Genomic DNA, 19,678 nt, shown 5'->3' on the forward strand with positions numbered 1-19,678 from the left:
TTTGAACCTAATCCAGAAGACACGGGAACTCCTGGATCAAATATTGGGAGAAATTTGCCTTCCTGGAAGACTTTTTGAAGCAAAATTAAAGTCTTAATATTTAAAAAAAAATTAGTTTTAGCGTAACTTGTCCACTATTACTTATAAAAGTGCAGGTCATATGGCTAGATTCTTAAGTTCTGATAAAAGTTTTATGAGAGATCCATTTGCTTTAATTTCTACTTTGAAAATTTAACTTTTAAAATTAATTCTTTAATTTCTTCTTTAAAAATTTCTACTTTGGTTCGCTACCACTAGAAAGAATTATTTTCAAAATCTTCATAAGTTGGAGGGTATGTGAAACTAACCCGCCTTTGCATTATATACCTGCCAACTTTTAATCCCTTCCATTATCATTTTTCCCAGTGGTGTTAAAATGGAATTAAAACTTCAATTTTAAGCAAACAAATACGTTGCATTTGAAAAAACTTCAGTTGATAACCATGACTGACTGGATCGTGTAATTTTGGCAAGGTACCTGCCCGCGCAAGCGGGCACTAGACCTCTGATCTGAAATTTGCCCTAGGGCGACTGGTACTAATGGCATTGTGATAACCATGATAGTAACGCATATTAATATATGTGCTTAATTTTTGTAAGAATAGTGGTGATCAAAATCATTTAAAAATTAAGTTTATAAAAGAAAAAATAGTATATATTTACTACCACTTTAAATATGAAAATAAACTCTTCCGGAAAATCCAGAAGTAATGATAGGTATGGCATTACATTGACAGAAAAACCACGAAAATCTCCCCTAGTCTGACGCCAAGGGGACCCATGATCCGTCTGCTACTGAGGATATTATTACGTCAACGCTGTGGTTGGTGTAAGCAGGGTGCGGAATTCGTATCGAGCAGCTATCGCTGGGATTCGAACCCGGTTCATCTTATTGGGGGCAACGCTCTAACCTCTCAGCCACCACGATTCCAGATACATTGTATAAAAATATTTGGAAAAATATAAAATTATTTTAATAAATTAAAAAAATATCAAAATTACTAATATTTATAACTGTAGGTCCAGTGACTCCAAGGAATTCGTCCAAAGTTTAAGAAACCCTATTTTAAGTACACAGGGCTGAAAATAAGACTGAAAAGAAAGAAAAAAAAACTGTAAACAAAATATTAACACTTATATCTGTTTTTCGTGAGAAATAAAATAAGTTCTTACTATTCTTAATTGAAAGATTAGTGAATGAAGCAGACAAGTGACATTTTCAAGGGCAATAATTAAACAGGGAAAATACCATAAAATGGTCACATTAAAATTAGTATGTTAGATATAACAGATTTGTTATTGTTTTCGCATTAATTTTAACATTAGTAATAGTCATTACGTTTGAGTATACCTGCATGATTTTTATTTCAAATTGCACAGCTGCCAACTCTTCCGGTTTTCCCGGAAGATTTTATTTTCATATTTAAAGTGCTAGCGAAATTCATGTTATTTCACCAAACTTTTTTAATTATAATAATAATTTTAAATTAGTTTAACCACCACTACATATAAATAATTACAACAAATATATAAAAGCATATTAGTACTTACAATCATGGGTGAAAGCCCTTATATAGCAAGACGGAAAAGAGAAAAGCCTGGTACGTAAAACATTTCATTCCAGCATTTTTTTCGAAAAAAATGAAATATCTGTAACTATCAAGATTTCTTTTATAATTCTGGCATATATATAAAACTGCTTCTTTTCCAAGACAAAGTAGATATCGTTGAAAAATTTAAAAAAATAATAAGTAAACTCCTCCCCAAAACTAGTTAAAACTGAAATGGTTTTACTACCAGCCTTTCCTCTTTTCCGTCTCGCTTTCACCCCTGCTTACAATAGCAAATTTTAACCTGATTAAAATATAAATATATTTTAGAGGATGATAGTTTTTCGGTTATTGTTTTACTACCACTTGAAAAATCCATTCTCGAAAAGAGTGAATGTTGGCAGGTATGAAATTGGATACTGGTAAATATTTACATGCCCCATTTTGCTATATTTATAATAATATAATTTTCGGATATCACTTTTTCTTCTTCTTACCTTTAGGGTTGCCACCTGCAACTAAAATTGCAGAAAGTGATGACTAATGAAATTCCTCATCTTTTTATTGCATAGTTTAGTTTACTGTTGAATTGCCAACTTTTAATCCCTTTCATTATTATTTTTCCCAGTGGTATTAAAATGGAATTAAAACTTCAGTTTTAAGCAAACAAATACGTTGTATTTGAGAAAAATTAGGTTGACAACCATGATAGTAACGCATATTAATATATGTGCTTAATTTTTGTAAGAATAGTGGTGATCAAAATCATTTGAAAATTAAGATTATAAAAGAAAAACTAGTATATAATTACTACCACTTTAAATATGAAAATAAAATCTTCCGGAAAATCCGGAAGAGTTGGCAAGTATAGAATTCTATGTAACTGTATTTAAAAGAGTAAAAAAATAACAATTTGTTATTTTTTTACTCTTATAAATAATTTGAAATGTAAATCATAGTGGTAGCTACGATTGAGAAATTAAAAAGATAATAAATAAATGAAATGCAATTAAGTTTCAACCCCTTTTTACATTTTTAGTCACCTGTGGCATCCCTGTACCCTAATAACAGCCACTCTGAACTTTCCTGGTTGTTCCACTCAGCTTTTCAAACGTTTTTTTTAAGTTTAACTTATATCTATGAAGTTTTATTTCATAAATGACGTGTATAAGGTTTTCTATTTAATCTAAATTTCTTTTTCCGTATAACTAAGTTTTGAATCTATAAGAAGTTCAACACTTCCTCTTTGTACACATAATGGATAATAAAAAATAAAACTAAAAAAACAAATTCAATTCAAGCCAGAACTATAATGTATTTTCTTTCCACTTTTTTTACCCATCACAGGTAATAATTATACTAAGCGGAATTCTACTTCCACACTTTTTAGGAACTTAAAATAATATTAAGTTATGTAATATATTAAGTAAATAACACTTTTTCGTGCTTCAAGATCTATTTGCAGTTAAATTTGATTTATTTTAGAATTATTTGTGCTCTATTTGTGAAATGAGCCATATCATTAAAATGGTTTTTTTTTCTTTCCAGGTTTGATGTTGCGGGGAAAAATTTGCTCTTGATTTAAAGTCACTGAATTCAGTTTTAGAATTAGACATCTGGCAATTTATACGAAACTAAATCTTTGGTAAATATAATTAGTTGCATTATTGATAATATGCAAAGACTTGAAGTTTTTCCTTTTATATTTATCTGTTTATTTTAACGAGCAATTTAAAATGTTTGACTTCAGTCTTGGAAATAGATGCCTGGTAAATGTGGTAAATCTTTGGTAAATGTGGTTAATGGAATTATTAATCTTATAAACGTAAGTTTTAAGAACTCGAAATATTTTAAACTGTTACTCATATTTATTTACTTATTCATTCGTATTCTTTCATTTTATCGTTATCGATAATTAAATATATTGCAGCAGTTTTTTTAAAAAAAATTATGACACAAGAAATTATCAGAAAAAAACGTATTTTATGCGTTAATAATTCATAAATTTTGCTCTTTTATTTATGATTTTTAATTTTTTTTAATTAACTTTCAATATATATGTGTATATTACATGTAAATGTTCTAATTGCTGGGAAAGAAAAATGCTTATTACACAATACAAATTCAATATGCATACAAATTGACTGTACATAAGTTATAGTTCAAAAAACTGTTTTAAATGACCTTGAAAAATGCCACCAATTATATATTTTTTGCACCAATCTTAACGTTTTTAAAGATTTAAATTTTATTTCAGGCAGATGAAGCATTTATGCATGCCAGGTTTTACGTTTGGAGTTTTTTTTTTATCTACGACAGTGTGAATAAATCTTTCTGAATTAAATTTACAAATTCGAGAATCATACATTAAAACACATAATATTTGAGTAATTTATATCTCTGCTACCTAAGTAAAGATGTCAACTATTCGCTCGAAAATATTTACCGGCTATATAGCACTTATAGCTGGTAAATATTTTCGAGCGTATAGTCTCTTAATGTATGATTCCTGGTTTAATAAATTCGATTTATGGAGTTTTTATTCACCACTACTTATAAATAATTCGAAGGTTTTCCTGATTCCAGTTATTTTTCGAAGAAATTTCTTTAGGTTACAATATCAGTTATTTGTAAATTTTTGAATATGAATGAAAGACAATTTTTTTCTCAAACTATATTTTTTGATTTTATATTTCAGTACAAATATAATTCCTATATAATAAAAAAAAATTTTTTTAGTAATTTTTAGAGTATTTTTTTTTATAATTTAAAAATAGCAAAATATATTTTTACTTTTAGTTAGAGCATCAGAAAAAAAGTATATGAAAGGGACACCGGTCAGCGTGAAAGGTTTGATTGAATGAAATATTATCCGTTTAGAACAGACCAAGAATTATAGTAAAACTCTTAGTTTGCATTCATAGTTTAAAATATATGACATGAAGTCAATAAAAAAATAATAGACTAAAATAACAAGCGATAAATAAATATTTGCATGATACGTGTAATTCATCCCAAACTCCACGTCATCAACAAAATACAATTTACGACGTTACTTAGCAACGATATTGCCATTAATTTTATGTTTAAAAATAAAGCTTTATTTGTTTTTGCAATAATAAACTTTATATTTTCAGAAAAATATACTCTATTAAAAGGTCGCAGAAAAGTATTAGTATATATTTTCGTTTAATATCATTTTTTTTCCTTATAGTTAAACGTAATGAATGTAATACTGCTTTATACTGATTTGAAATTTATTATTGAGATATACTATATGATATTAACGAAATTATGTTATGTAATGTTTATGGTCCTCTATTTGCTAAAGTCATGAAATTTTGAAAAGTCATGAAATTAATTCATCATATTTAATTCACCATATTCTAATGGTGGAAAAACAATCATTTTGTTGTTTTATAGAAACCAAATAAAAAATCTCATATGCTTGAGAATAATGAACCGATCCGAATATTAAATTAGTTTACTGCTTAGAATGTTTTCTAATTTATGATGCATATGTATACTATATGAATACTAACCTCTAAAAAATGCATAATAATAAGTTAAATTCATTTAATTTACCAGCCTATTAATCTACTAAATTTTGAAACTTTTGCAGGCGATATCGGATATAGAAAAAGAACAAATGAAATAATAATTAAGAAAAAAAAATGAATTCGCGTTTTTGAATTAGTAATTTTGAAATAAATAAAGAATAGTAAATTTATTTTTTCGTTATTTTTTTATATTTGGCATTTAAATTTCCGCCATAACTCTTTGACTCAGAATATTTATTAACGTGTTTTTAATATTTTTTTAAAATTTTTTTGCATAAATTTAGGTCAAAATTAGTGAAAAATATCATATTTAGCATTTTAATATAATTTATGGTTATGAAATACCGCATGAAACACATGTGTCTTTTTTTTTTGCGTCGAAGGTAAAATATTTCAAAAACTGCTCACTTCCAAACAATGATTTTTCAAATTTGTAGTTATTTATATCTAAGAGAGTCAGTTATTTATCATTAAATATCTTTAATTTGCAAAATATTTTTGGTATATTTCTGAATATGAAGGACAGAGAAATTACAACTACTTTCTTTGGATTTTATATTTTATTGCAAATATAATTCCAATAATCTAGCAGATTTTTTAGCATGTAAGTAGACTGATTTTTGTAATTAAAGCCACCAAGATTTTTGCTTCTAATTAGAGCGTCCGAAAAAATATATCAAAGGGACACCGGTGTGTGTCTTATTTGCGTCAATGGGTCAACAATGACATTTTCGGGAACTCTTATACCTCTTGCTAGAACCTTAGAGCTCGTGAACTACCAGTTCTGAAACAATGGCTTAGAGATATCGTCTTAGAGCTCGCGAACTACCAATTCTGAAACAGTGGTTTAGAGATATTGTATTAGCGCTCGCGATCTACCAGTCCTGAAATAATGGTTTAGAGATATTGTTTTAGTGCTCGCGAACTACCAGTCCTGAAATAATGGCTTAGAGATATCGTTCCAGTGCTCGTGAACTACCAGTTCTGAATTAATGGTTTTAAGATATCGTCTTAGAGCTCGCGAACTACCAGTTCTGAAATAATGGTTTAGAGATATCGTCTTAGAGCTCGCGAACTACCAATTCTGAAACAATGGTTTAGAGATATCGTCTTATGAATCTTAAGAAAACCCTTTAACTCCATGGGAATGTTCTACTTAAAAAAGACACTGCATACATAGAGCAAAAGAGCTTGTGCATACTTATTCCAACATGTAACGGAAGTATTCGACAGAATCAAGTGGTACATCTGATATATACATTTAAGGGCAAATACTCTACCACTTTTTTACTTTATCGACGCTTTTGGTATCCTTGTATGAAGGGGCGAGTTCTATTGTAGGCTGGTGCTCGACTTCACGCTCAGGATGCGGATTACCGAAGCGGGGGTATCATCCCCTCTGCAGAATATCAAAATTGTGATGGCATGTCTTCGGATCTTCCTCAGGGATGCTTCTCAGATTGTCGCCAATAATCCATTGAGCAGCTCTAGGGCGACTTAAAAAAATTACTACAACTTCTGTAGAGGGACTTTTCCGCTAAACCTGTCTTTTTGTTGTTGTATTTAAGAAATTAAATTAATAACTTCCATTTAAAATTTAAAAAAAAAAGGAAAAAATATTTTTTCTTGTAAAGTTTCCTTCATGGACGAAATACTTAAATGCACCAAAAAAATCTCACTAATACTATCATTTAGATATAAAAACAAATGGGTGAAACGATAAATGTTGTTTTATCGGCCAAAAACCAAAATAGAGCAGTTACAATATGTAATGATTCGGTGCATCTAATAGAAATAATCAAATACTACATTTAGTTATGGGTCGTTAAATCAAATAAGAATCATTCAAGAAAAAAAAATACTTTTCGCATCAAATCAAACAGAAAAAAAAGATTGACAACATAAGTATAAGTCAGTAAACATTCCTCTCTTCTAGTTGTATCTTCACTACTTTATTAACTTAGTCACATTTCCAAAAATGGTTCGTTTCTGTTTTTCATTTCAAATTGAGCTCATTATTTGAAATATGAAGAAGATGAAAAAAAATATTAACTTAATTGGATTTAATTTTATTTGGTGAATCGTATTAACCTTTCCATGATTGTGTTATTAGGCTATTTAGAACTGAATTTATGTGTGCAATAATATTTTATGGAATATTGATACTATTGTTCTTGAAATCTATAAAAAATATATGTCTGTGACTGCTACATCCAGAAAAAAATTACGATAATGAATGAAACACATGTTCATGATATTTTTAACTATTTCAAATTTTTCACAAAAATTATAGTTTTTTTTAAACCCTTTGGAGCACGTGGGATACCTTTTATATTTTCTGACGCTCAAATTTTAATTAAAAACATATTTTGGAATTTTTTAATTATGAAAAACAATCTAGTAGTTACTAAATTTGTTTTATATTTTCAGTATTAATAAATTGTTCGATAATATAAAATTCAAAAAAAACGTAGTTTGAGGATTTTTTTTCCATTTATATTTAAAAATGTATCAATAATTAATTTTGAGAATTAAAGAAATTTCAAAGATGGCTAACTGTTTCTCGTAGATCTGAATAACTGCAAATTTGAAAAATTATTTTTTGGAAAGTAAGCCATGATCGGAAAATTTTAAATTTTACCCAAATAAAGACACCGAATTATTTAAACGCTGATAATAATATTTTTCACTTCTTTTAACACGTTCAAGCCGGGAAAAGTGAAAATGCTGGTACGGGAAAAGAGAAAATACTGGTAGAAGAACTATTTCAATATTAGATAATATTCGGGAGGAGTTACTCTATTCTCAGCAATAACAATTCACTGTATGGACATTTATCGCGACGACGATCTGGATTGAATGAGGTACCTGCCCGCGTCAGCGGGCACCTGACCTCTTCATCTGAAAATTTGCCCTAGGGCAACGGTGACTATTGGCATGAACATTTATCGCGACGAAGTAATTCAATATAAGGATTGTATCCGTTAAAAACAATTGGTAGTTATGAATTTTTATTATTCCCGCAAAAAAACTAAAAAATGAAATTTATTATCTGTTTTTACTCCGGTGCGCTGCCAAGATGAGACAATCTAGCGTGACCCACCGGTGGGTCACCCCGGCGTGAACGTGTTAACCTAAGTGAACACATAATAATGAAAAAGGTATAAAATTATGTTAATGAAATATTTGTGCTTAAGGGTTCAGAGGTGAAGAGTTTTTCGGTAGAAATATAGGCCGGCCTACAGACATGTAAGATATTTAAAATTTAAGTCAATTAATTTCCTTTGAGAAAATGAAATGAAATGAAAGAATAAGGAAATTTATGTAGTGGTACAATGAGCAAAAAAGTAAGATATCACCCTAAATAAGTTTTGTTCCAAAGGATCGTAATACACGTGCAAAGTATCAGTTTTAATGGTTTTTGGGGTGATTTCAAAAATGCTAATATGCTATAAAATATGTATGCTAATATGCTTCAAATATGCTATAAAATATTGAAAAATATTAATTATTATTAATTATATTGAAATAATTATTAATATGCTATAAAATTGCTAAATATTACGATATCAGGCTCACAGACGTACTGGAAGTTGTGACTCTATTAGTTTAGTCAGGAGAGCGGATGAAAGATTGATAAATTTATGTCAATTTCACTTTTTCCGTTTTTAGTCATACCTTTAAAATTAATTGAGTAATGTTTAAAAAAATACACCTACTCATGAAACCCATTTATTCTAAGATAATTTCATGCAAGCAAGAACTTTTAATAGTTATTTATTATTTAATTTAATTGTGGATGAAAAAATTTTTAAATTATGAGGCATAATTTTCTTATACCATATAACTCTACGCAAAATCTACATTTTCAACTGTTTTTATTTAGTAGAAGCCGTTACAAATTCAAATTAATTATTTTGAAAAAAATAATTTGGCTTCAATTTATAAATATTTAAATGTGGTGACAAATATATAAATGCGTATAACTTGCGAGGAATATTTGACTTATGCAAGCGTAGCGTAAAATTTCATTTATAGTTTTTAAGCTGATAGCCGAATGTTATTTTTTTTACCTACGAAACACGATGTTTCTTTTTAAGTCCTCTGAAAATATATTCATAATTTAGCAAGAGATTTGAATAAAACATTATATTCAACAGATGTTGAGTTTTATAAAAGCATGTTTCTGATAGAATGTGGTGATACATCTGCTTTTTTAATTTTGTTTTTAGCAGGTTCATTGAATAATTGATACAGTTTCAATAATATACATACGTCAGCATGGATTTGAAATAATATATATATAACAATTTCTTTAAAACACATTTTTAAATTATCAAGCTATTCGATATTAATTGAAGATAAAAGACTTATAAAAGGTATCGTTATATCTTTTTAAATAAAATTGTAATATCAACCATGATTATGTAAATTAGTGTTTTGATATTTCAGTCGCCGAATACGTAGCCAACAATTTTAAACATCTTGAAACATGTTTTTCTCAACATGTTATATATCGTCTTAAAACCTCTTAATAAATTTTTAATAAAAAGTAAATAATCAATATAATAAATAAATTTTTTAATAATAATGGATATAATTAATAATAATTTTTTTTAACTACCTGACCGCGCTTGTTTTGCAGATCTATTTCGCCAACTATTTAATTATATTTTTCCATTTTTCAACATTTTATTCTTTACGCTATCACGTAGATTATTTTTTCAATAATTTACTAATCTATTGTTTAAGTGTTTTAATTTAGGTTTTTCTTTAAATCAAACGCTCGTTTTTAAACTATTGTCAAGTTCTTAATAAAAAAAAGCTTAGAATCGTTGATAATTAAATTTGTTAAGAAATTAAAGACATTCTGCTGTTTTAAAATTGCTCGATGCAAAATATCTGACCATTTACTTATTATACTAGTCGTTTGAAAAATGAAGATAAATTATTGATTGTCTTTTTGTTATTTCTTATTTATTCGTGTAATGAAAAGTAAATGCATATATGTGCAAAGCAGTTAAAATGAAAGCTGTCATGACCTACTTTTTTGCTAGAATTTCATGTTATCCTTTCGTAAACACAATGTTTTACTAAAGGCTTAATTAAAACACTTTCTGCATTGTTCAATACCTTCTTTTTTCATTTTATTTTTAAATCAGAACAGTTTGATTTTTCGAGCAATTCAGACACACAGACCTATTTTTTTCTTAGCCTTGATTTTTTTTGGACAACATTGCGGATTTTGTAGACCCATACGCGACTCAAATCAATTGATTTCAGTTACAGCCATTAAAAGTGAAATTATGCGCTATTAAGTTGGATTATATTCGTATTAGATTTAATTGATTACCTGCAAATGACGTCACGCGTGTGCGTCGAAACTGATTGGCTGTTAGGTTGATTTTTCAGATGTATAGAAAAATAAGCCCATTTAGATAGTAGTAAGTACAAAGATATTTCAGGTTTATTCAAATCACCATATAGGTAGTCACATAAAGAAACCTTTAACTACCGATTAGATTTGCAAAGATGCCAACTTCTCCGGACACGCCAAAATAATTTAAAGAACGGTAAATAACAACAAACTAAATTTTGCAAATATTTGACTTATTTTTTTGTTTTTTAAAAGGTTAAGCGAGACTTAACTATTGGATGCTGGATATTTTGGATAGCTCGGTATTCGTCGAATCTGTGATGTCCTGTGTCCTCAGGTCATAAGCTTTTGCTAGTATACTCTAACTATTTACAGAGATACCAACTGCACCGAACACGGCAATATAATTAAAATAACTTCAAAGTAAATTTTGAAAAGGTTACACTATAATTACTTGCTTTATAAAAGGTATAAGAACTATTAAGTGGTGAATCATATTAAAATACGAATTATTTAGAAATAGTGGTGGATAAAAATCTACTAAATTGAATTTAAGCCAGGAAGCACAATTTATAAACTACCACTTTAATATATGTATATATATTTGCTGTCCGGAGAAAGTTGGCATCTCTATATTTACAAGTGTTGAATTAGATAATCCTTCGAATTACTTGGAAACAGTGGTAAATAAAAATCTTCTAAATTGAATTTAATAAACCAAAAATCACAATTAATAAACTACCACTTGAAAATATTTATTCGCTTTCCGGAGCAAGTTGGCATCTCTGGATCTGTAGAAATTTCATATCTGTCAACTTATGCTCTTTTCAAGATAGATTTTTCGAAGTGGTAGTAAAATAGAAAAAAATTTTCAGTCAAGTATTTGTTTACGTATTGTCAGTTTTTTTTAATAGTTTGCTGTACCGACCTATCTCTAGTTAGGAAGCTCATAAAGTAGTTAAAAGAAAAGCTGACCTACTTTTTTGTTAGAATTTCATATTATCCATTTGTAAACACCGTGTTTTAATAAAGGCTTAAGTAAAACACTTTCTGCCCTGTTCATTACCTTCTTCCGATGGTTAAACCAGAACACTTCAATTTTTCGAGCAACACACAGACCTATTTTTTCTCTTAGCCTTGAATCTTTTTATTTTTTACTTTTTTATTGTCTACGGTGCGGATTTTGTACAACCACCCGCAACTCAAATCAATTCATTCCAGTTACGAACATTAAAAGTACGATTATGCGTAATTAAGATGATTGTGGTCATGGTTGGGTGAATTGAAGCATGTGTGTAGTCATCCGATGCCCAGTTTTAGACACCACAGAATAGAAAAAATAGCTGTTTTCTCTTTTATTTTTATCGCCGTCATTTTTATCTCTCTTCCCTTGAATTGTTTGTAGAATGTGTTTTTTGTTTTCCTCAAATGTCGTGAAATGGCTTTAATCTAAATAAAAACGTTTGCTCATTTGAATGAGATACAAAAATATTCTTTGAATGTAAACACATCGCTGATAAAATTATGAAAGTTTCTTTTGCTGTATATTTTGTTCCGTGTTACGATAAACAAGTTTGGATTATTCAACTTATTTACCTATTTCCTTGTATTTATTTAAAATTTTATCTAAAGCTGTTGCATTTTGCAAAAACTGAGCTTCTTTTTTAAAAGATGAGTGCGTTGCCGTTTAGTTTCGCCTTTATACTAGGCACAGTTAAAATTTTTATATTCTTTTTTTGAGTCACAATAACGAACTTTTTGAATATCAGATACCCCTAAGAGAACACAGTAATTTTGAAGCCTGACTAAACTAAATGAAATAAACAAGTAATTATTATTATTATTATTAGGTGCACTTATAAAATTATTTTTCTAGGTAAAGGTACATTGATTGTATTTCAAAAAATCATTTTTACTAAACCAATTTAGAAGAAATTATAATAGAATTAAAAAGAAATTCTTCTGCTTTGTCATAACAGTTGTTGCTAGTTATAGTAGTTGTATTGATCCTATGATTTGGATAATTTTGTCATTATTAATATGATTTGGATTTCAAAAAATCATTTTTACGAAACCAATTTTGAAGAAATTATAATAGAATTAAAAAGAAATTCTTCTGTTTTGTCATAACAGTTGTTGCTAGTTATAGTAGTTGTATTGATCCTATGATTTGGATAATTTTGTCATTATTAATATGATTTGGATTTCAAAAAATCATTTTTACGAAACCAATTTTGAAGAAATTATAGAAATTATGAAGAAATTATTGTTTTTTACCAATAATAATAAGTTCTATTCATTGCGTTTAAGCTGAATGTGAGGATAATTGAGGATTCGATATCGTAATTTTATTTAAATACATTACGATATCGAATCCACACTTATTCTATCTAACATACATAATAAAAATACATTTTGTAACTTAATAAAAAAAAATTCACAAATAAAATATTTTTTAAAAACTAAAAGGAGTATTTTAGCTAACTAAATAAATAAATAACAGCTTAAATTATCACATCCACGATGCATTATTGTTATTTAATAAATAAAATCAATTGCCCCCCTTAATACAATCGTGAAATTTATTTAAATTCAATACAATAACGAATGCTCACTAATCCCGTAAATAACACTGACCCACTAATCTTGTTATAGAAGTGGTTTCCAAAAATGAATTTAATGACAATTTTTAGATATCGTGCTTTAAATGGACCTTGAAACGCACGCTTGACCACTGGGCAACTTAAATGTCGTGCATAGTGATGAAGCAGGGGGTCCTGTAACAATCAGTTCCACAACAGTGAAAGATGCGCTTGGCCAGTGACTTAAAGTAATTGAATAGCACCTGAAGGCTTAAACTAATTTGCTAAAAACTGCAGGACCGCCACTGAAATCTGGTATGCATAGCTTTTAATTCACTGAGAGACACGACACTGAACTATTAACGGGAAGTAATTTATCGACGGAATTCTTCCCTTCGCATGTCTGTAAACTATACATGGCTGTTTCTAATTAATTGTACTCCATTGGATAGTGTTTGGATCATGAATAAGTGATGGGCTGAAGGTGTTTGGCTTAATCAATCTAATGTGTTTATGGAAGCTGGTTATTTTCAGATATGTTAAGTTATGGAGCATGGTGCAAATGAGTGATTTTAAATTTAAAACGGACAATATTTAATAACTAATATAAAATGTAATACATTTTTATTTTTCGTTTCTTAAATTTTTATGACATTGAAAAAAATAAGCTGAACTGATAAAAAATACTCAATGACAATTAATGATTTAAAATATTTATCGAACTTATTCTCAGAGCAAAATTTATAAAAACATAATATTTTTACGAATCATATATGGCATGCATTTGAGTCAAACGCATTTGAGTTATAGTACGCATTTGAGTCATTAATTCTGTCGATATTTGCCTTTCAGTTTTTTGCTAGATGAGTAATTATTAATACCGATTGATTGATTATTTACTTTTTTCGCCCCGTACGAAGAACGGGTGTTTATCTAGTTATAAATAATTTAAAATTCGTAATAAAAACTAATAATCTTAAGATATTTTAAGTTATAACAAAAATAGGAAACTAAACTTATTTTTTTTACATTTAAAAAAATTAACTTAAAATTTGCTAACAATCATAACTGAGTGTACTATAATAAAAATTTTTATCATAATAAAAAAACATTTTATAATAAAATAATTATGGAAATTTGCTTAAAATGATATAGTTTATTTTAATAACAGAAAATTAATTTTCAAACAATTTTTTTTATTGGGTCCATCGGCCCTGCTCGCTGTTGCTCATTTACCCCCGATATTATCGATACAGTTTCTTTATCCTTTCCCTCCGACTGTCACAAATACGTGCCAGCATAAAACCGTATCAATCAGGGTAAAAAGATAAAACTGGTAATCAAAGTATTTCTTTAGCAGTTTATTTGTGGCAGGAGTTATAATTGTTTGATTTATTTAATTCACCATTACTTTGTTCAAAATGAAACTATTTAGTTATACTTTGAATTAACATTGATTATATATATGATTAAACTAACAATAATTAAAGTAAAATCAAAGTAAGTCTGTCAAATCAGCTACGACTACATTTAAGTTACCGTTTTTTATTTAATTACAACTTGATTCTGATTTTGTACGAATGCTTTTCTAAATCATCCGTTCCCAAGGGGTTAAAGATCACTTTGCTCACTCTTTTACTGTTTAGCCTTGTATAATACCCCCCCCCCCCCCNCCCCCAGTTTTTATACTTTAATATCTTTTATGGTTCGTTTATTTCAATTGCATTAAAGATTTTCGTTACTTTCTATGTCATTCGACAATCCTCGGAACAGATTTGAGAGTCACTTTAGATCGATTCGCTTTTTCTTTTTCAGCCTTGGAACAGTTAAAGATATTTAAAGTATTTATGAGTCAGTGATGAACGATATTTTTCTTTTAACAAAGTTCATTACGGTTTCGCTAGGTTTAGATACATCGGAACAACTTAACCTAGGTTTAGATACATACTAAAACCTAGGCTATATCGGAAATACTAAAACCTAAGCTGAAAAGGGAATGATCTGAAGTTAAAGAAATAAAAAATTAGAAAGAAAAAACTTAATTTTTCTTTTCGATTTGGAATATTTTTACCTATTACTTTCACTTTACCACCACGTGTTATTTGTGGTAAATAACACGTGTTACGTGTTGGTAACCCCTAGTGGGACTGGCCTGCCCTTGGTTTTTGCTCGAAATCAATTTTAAGATTTATCTGTAAATTAACTAGTTTATTATTCATATTATACCTCTTTTTTCCACATTGACCTCAGAAGTGTTTGGAGGATTGCAGAAAAAATTTTTGTTTCACTTTCACACTAAACGTTTTTGTATAAATAAACAAATGTTCTGCCTGTTTTTTTTAAGACAATTTTCTCGTCGCTTTTCCTTCTGTAACATAGATACACACTTCAACACTTAACAGTTTGCCAATTTCTTTTTCTAGTGTTAGTAAACTAATCGAGGAAGTCCTAAAACAAATAGAATATATGAAAACATTATTTTTTTAATCAGAAATGAAAAACATGATCATTTGTCAATACGACTGCGTGCTAAATTATTTCAATTCAGTGGTGGGCAAATTCTTTTAATTCCTATTTATTAGATATTAATTTTAAAAAAAAACGTTTAATGCCCCTGGGAAAATTAATTTCTGATATTAAGGAGGTTATGAAGTTTCATGACTGAAAATAAATTCGTGATGCAAAACTTTGATCTGAAATCCTGGGACTGAAGCATTTTATTAGCAATAAAGTGGCAGCAAAAGCTTGAAGTTCTAATTTTTTTCAGCACCAACTACAAACCACCCTTTTCATGAAGGCNGAAAAGATAAAAATCATTCGAAAATTTCAGCAGAAAAAAAAATTTTTTTTTTGTACTTTCCAAAAAAAATCTTTCTGCAAGAACTCGATAACGTTCTGCGACAATGTCGCCGTGTCGCCACGATTCTGCCACGGGGGCTATACATACTAAAACCTAGGCTATATCGAAAATACTAAAACCTAAGCTGAAAAGGGAGCGATCTGAAGTTAAAGAAATAAAAAATTAGAAAGAAAAAGCTTAATTTTTCTTTTCGATTTGGAATATTTTTACCTATTACTTTATCTTTGCCACCACGTGTTATTTGTGGTAAGCGTGCCACGTGTTGGTAACCACTAGTGGGATTGGCCTGCCCTTGGTTTTTGCTCGAAATCAACTTTAAGATTTATCTGTAAATTAACTAGTTTATTATTCATATTATCCCTCTTTTTTCCACATTGACCTCAGAAGTGTTTGGAGGATTGCAGAAAAGATTTTTGTTTCACTTTCACACTAAACGTTTTTGTATAAATAAACAAATTTTCCGCCTGTTTTTTTTAAGACAATTTTCTCGTCACTTTTCCTCCTGTAACATAGATATACACTTCAACTCTTTACAGTTTGCCAATTTTTTTTCTAGTGTTAGTAAACTAATCGAGGAAGTCCTAAAACAAATAGAATACACCAAAACATTATTTTTTTAATCAGAAACGAAAAACATGATCATTTGTCAATACGACTGCGTGCTAAATTATTTCAATTCAGTGGTGGGCAAATTCTTTTAATTCCTATTTATTAGATATTAATTTTAAAAAAAAACGTTTAATGCCCCTGGGAAAATTAATTTCTGATATTAAGGAGGTTATGAAGTTTCATGACTGAAAATAAATTCGTGATGCAAAACTTTGATCTGAAATCCTGGGACTGAAGCATTTTATTAGCAATAAAGTGGCAGCAAAAGCTTGAAGTTCTAATTTTTTTCAGCACCAACTACAAACCACCCTTTTCATGAAGGCAGTTTTTACGCCATTTTAAAGTTTTGCGTTTACGTATTGTGTTATGTTATTTTGTTCCACGGACATTTCAAAACTTTTAAAAAAATTTTTAAAAGAAAAAGTATTTTTTATTTTATTTAATACTAGCCGCCTGAGGCGGCCAGCTGTCCGCCACGCTAAAGGTTCTCACAAATAAAGTTTTTAAAAACATAGCAGGAAATCTGAAGATTAGTAGCATCATATGCTTTTATATATTATATAGCTACACCGCTTAAGAAAAAAAACTAAAATGCTAAATACATGAAAAGAACACTGAAACGAATTAATTTTTTATGGTATCAATTTCTATTTCTATATAATATTTTATGGTATCAATTTCTATATCGCTACAAAAATTATCGTCTTCGCTTAAGAAAAAAAAAATAGAGCGTGGAAAGAAGAAGAAAAACTTATTATAACAATTAAGAACAGCGACAAATATATCAAAGCGAAGCGTTCTATTTACGTATCGAATATGTTGCCACATTTTTAATACAAAAGTTAAACTTTNAATTTTTCTTCAAATGTTTGGCGTGTTCTGTTCCTGAAAGATTTACTAATATTCTGGAGATTTTTTTCAAGTTCTTCGGCCTTTTCCTTAGGGAAATTTTGTTTCCTATTTGCTGCTAAAAAATGGCGTCTGATTCAGTCAATGACTTTGATGGAACTAAATGAAAACGTGATAAATTAATGTCCGATATTTACAGTCTCCCGCTAGACGGCGTACTCGAGCGTTGCGATCGCGAATTATGTGCCGAGTTTCGTGTCTGGGCGAGGCTTCTGGGGCGATATATTGTGATTACAGACAGACACACACACAGCCGCGTTTATTATTATGTATGGATAATATATATTTTTTTAAAAATTTATGCAAAAAATGCTAAAACTAAAGTGTTTCAAACAGCGTTGCTTCCGAAATATTTCCTTGCAGAAAATTTTTTTTTCGTTTTCAACAATTATTAGTTATAGATCACCAAACAAGAATTATTCCATTTTTCTTTCATTGATTTAGCAGCTAAACATTTTTCAGGTAACGGCGAAGCAAAAGTTTTCCTCTTTCAAGGTAAAAGGAAACTATATATAAGAAAAAGACGCCTTTTTTAGTATCTAACAAAATTCAATTTTGTAGATTGAACTGGAAAATTGAATTTCACTCAAAGAAAAATTTGAAACTTGCCTTAAACGACAAAAAAAACCTCTTTTCATGTTGATGAAAAAATGTATTCTTTTTCTCCTCAAAAGAGATTTATTATATTTCGAAAAAGCTTTTCGTTGATCGAAGCTTATAGGAAAATTGTTCCATTTAGCCAGAAATGGTCGCCAAACATTTAAGATAATAAATAATAGTTCGGGAAAGTAGACTTCGGGGTTAGTATTTTCCCTTTTGAGATGTTGCTTGAGGTTAAGTGATAGAGTAAATATAAGTTATCCAGTGAATTAAAGTTACGTATAAAATGTGTTGAGTTTTATTTAAAAAAATGTTTGTTGTGAATATATTTTTGATCGATGTTTATTTCTAAATATTTAAAAGTTTTTCGGGGTATGTGCGTGAAGCATTATAAAAAAGTTTTCATTAATTTCAATTATCTTATTTTTTATTTTGGTTATAATCAGTTGTTTCATACTTGTAAAGACAGGCCTGAAAGCGAGACGGAAAAGAGAAAAAAAATATTTCAATAATAGATAATTTTCGGGAGGAGTAAACTTATTATTAACAATAAACAATTCATTGCTATTAATTTTTTCTCTGTAAAGAAGCAGTTCAATAAATGTATTGTATCCGTTAAAAAAAAATTGCTATTTATGGATATTTTTTTATTTCCGAAAAAAAGCCATTAATGAAATTTATTTGTTACCAGTTTTTACTCTTTTCCGTCTTGATATATATGGACTTTCCGCCCTGTATGAAAATCTTACGAATAGTTCCTAATTATATTACCATACCTGCCAACTTTTAATCCCTTCCATTATCATTTTTCCCAGTGGTAATAAAATGAAATTAAAACTTCAATTTTAAGCAAACAAATACGTCGCATAAGAAAAAACTTAAGTTGACAACCATGATAGTAACGCATATTAATATATGTGTTTAATTTTTGTAAGAATAGTGGTGATCAAAATCATTTAAAAAATTAAGTTTATAAGAGGAAAAATAGTATATATTTATTACCACTTTAAATATGAAAATAAAATCTTCCGGTAAATCCGGAAAAGTTGACAGGTATGTATTATGACCGTCATTGAGCGGTCAAGTCGATTTTGAGTTTATGATTTCTACTGCACAACCCAGTACCCTGGTAATTTTGAACCCAATCCAGAAGGTAAGGAAACTAAACACTATACAGGGTGATTCTAAAAAGATGGGCAAAATTTTAGGAGGTGATAGTACACACTCAAGCAAACAATTTTCATCAAAGAATGCATGATCGAAAACAAAACACATAGGTGCTGGCGCATTTGGAAAGTTGTTTGATGCTAACGTGAAAGCTCCATTCCTGTTGCGAGTTACTGCGCTGCGTTACTTTTCGCCAAGCTTTCGGTAGCTGCAGGGAAGGTTCGTGATATGCCTGGTGTGTTTCAGAACGTTCGCCTATCTTTTCTTCGCCGTTGTACTGCGTGCATAGCCACTGCCGGCCACTGTTTTGAACACTTATTGTAATCACATGCCATTAAATTTGCTTTTATAACTTAACTTCATCGTTCTTTGTGTGTTTTTGCCTCATATAAGAACATAAACTTTGACGCCCTCTAGCGGTTTTG

At 29.2% G+C, this 19,678-nt stretch overlaps 1 protein-coding gene across 1 annotated transcript in view; it reads left to right on the forward strand.

Annotated features, from left to right (window-relative positions):
* The window catches only part of LOC107446378 (extracellular serine/threonine protein CG31145-like), a 146,550-nt gene that overhangs the window by 38,751 nt on the left and 88,121 nt on the right, over nucleotides 1-19,678 (forward strand). Inside the window, exon 2 of the mRNA XM_043044611.2 lies at nucleotides 3,138-3,234. The gene's annotated coding sequence lies outside the window, so the exon portion shown is untranslated. The remainder of the gene's footprint in view (nucleotides 1-3,137; nucleotides 3,235-19,678) is intronic.

This window comes from Parasteatoda tepidariorum, chromosome 9 (assembly GCF_043381705.1).
Source record: "Parasteatoda tepidariorum isolate YZ-2023 chromosome 9, CAS_Ptep_4.0, whole genome shotgun sequence".
NCBI classification, from domain to species: Eukaryota; Metazoa; Arthropoda; class Arachnida; order Araneae; family Theridiidae; genus Parasteatoda; species Parasteatoda tepidariorum.